The sequence below is a fragment of the Kryptolebias marmoratus genome, linkage group LG2, assembly GCF_001649575.2.
Source record: "Kryptolebias marmoratus isolate JLee-2015 linkage group LG2, ASM164957v2, whole genome shotgun sequence".
In the NCBI taxonomy this organism is placed as follows: Eukaryota; Metazoa; Chordata; class Actinopteri; order Cyprinodontiformes; family Rivulidae; genus Kryptolebias; species Kryptolebias marmoratus.
Genome location: NC_051431.1, coordinates 14,638,029 through 14,639,964, shown reverse-complemented (window position 1 = coordinate 14,639,964; position 1,936 = coordinate 14,638,029). Strand labels below are relative to the sequence as shown.

The 1,936-nt window shown below is 42.3% G+C and overlaps 1 long non-coding RNA gene across 1 annotated transcript; it reads left to right on the top strand.

The window, feature by feature from the left end:
• Positions 1 to 385: 385 nt before the first annotated feature.
• LOC119616697 lies at positions 386 to 1,410 on the top strand. The gene is made up of 2 exons (XR_005232671.1): positions 386 to 1,257; positions 1,350 to 1,410. It is a non-coding gene; the product is annotated as an uncharacterized LOC119616697 (long non-coding RNA).
• Positions 1,411 to 1,936: the final 526 nt, after the last annotated feature.

The window sequence follows — 1,936 nt, the reverse complement described above, 5'->3', positions numbered from 1 at the left end:
TCTCTTGGTGCTGTTTCTTATAAATTGTAAATTGTGTTTGTGTGACTTTGGTGACAGACAGATCGATTGTAAACAGAATATTCTGCGCTCGGCTGCAGGACCGCTACAGTCGGGCGGAGGGACATTTTGGAGTCTCTTCTGGTTGCCTGGCAACCTCATCAAAGTTCCTGCTGGCAGCCAAGATATAACCTCACACATAAGTTGATGCACATAAATTGCTTTTAAGTGACTTGAGACTGTGGTACCTTCCACAGCACCATGCATGTTCAGCCTTGATGTTAGGATAAATAGCAGTACCTTGCTGTTTACACATCACTGCTTTAAAGAACATCAAGAATTATGTATCATTCCAGATATATTATAAATAGATACTGAAGTGCGTTGTATCTCTTGTTTCTCAGATGTACATTCTGCTTTGTATTGTTTTGTCTTGATCTGTTAAAGCGATGTCTTCCTTCAGATGTCAGGAGTTTGAACATATTTCCTGAGGGCCAGGCAGCAGAGGATCTTTACACCAGCCTGCTATAATGGCCTATAATTATCGCTGAGCCAATGTTAATCATTGTCCACTTCCATGAAAAGCAAGCCATTATGTGTCTGTGTGCATGTGGATTTGTTTGTCTGTCTGTTAGCAAAATAGCTCACGAACCGGTGGCTGGACCTCTCAGAAAGTCATCCCTGGATGTACATCTGCAACTGGTTAACTTTAGGAGTGAATTTGAAGATGGTCGTCATAGCTAACCAAACTTAGCAAACGCAAAACTCTGTCAGTTTTACGGTGTATTTTACAGTCTGTGATGATTTGGGATTTTTTGCTGCTACTTCCTGGTGGGCCGTCCTGGCCATTGATTGGCAGCAACTTTTCCACGCCCTCCACACCTGCAGCGGATCAGGCTCGTCAGGCACCTGTGTACTTAAGGCTGCAGTGGGAACCAGACCAGCGCTGGAGCATTGTTTTTGCCTTTGTGGTAAAGTGCCAAGCCTTCGTAAAACTTCTTGTGTCTGTGAAGACTGTTCTAAGTATTTTTGTTTTGTTTGCACTTTCTCAGGATTACCTACCTGTTGAAGAATCCAGTCTGGTCTGAGTTGTTTGGGAACCCGCTGTGAAGCTAAGACAACGTACCTGTTTCTGCCTGATCCTGTCTGCCTGCCTGGAAAGAAACCTACCTGTTGCCCCTGGAGAAAACTGCCAATCCAATTATCAGGAAGTACTCATCTCTTCACCTCACCTCCGTGCTGAGTGACGCTCCTCTCACTGTAAGGACTTTTCACCTGAAAATATACAAACATTGATACTAACCTGTCAACCTCCGGAGGAACTTCCGTCTCACTACGCCTTCTGTTTTCAGGTCCTGGCTCCCGATCATTATTACACGATTAGCTCATTGTAAATAAATTCACTTCTCGTAACTTTGGTCTCCCGTGTCTGTCTGACCCCGAACTGCTCACAGAGAAAGTCTCGAATCCTGACACAGTCCGTATTCAGAGCTCAAATTTAGTGTGGTAGTCGCTGAGAGTTATCCCCAACATATACTCCGAGCCATGAGAGATCACCTAAAAATCTTTGCTTAAAACTTTGGCACGCAAGGCAGTGGGCAATATGCCTTCCTAGCACTGCCACTTTTATGTTAATAAAGTGAATGGTGTTAATTCTCAAGCAAAGTGACAATTGTTTTTTTTTTTTATCTAACTGAACACAAATCTATTATTTTGGATATATTGCACTGTAAATATAATGTGCTCTATATATTCAGTATTGACAGAAAACATTCTCTCTGAAGAACAGTGTCTTCACTGAAGGATTATTTTGAGGATCGGCTTAACAAAGCTGTTTCGCACTCAGCACCTATCAGAATCGAGATGGTTTTATAGAAATAAACCAAGGCTTGAATCTGGTTAAAACAGTCTTCATAAGAACTACTGTGCATAAAATAAT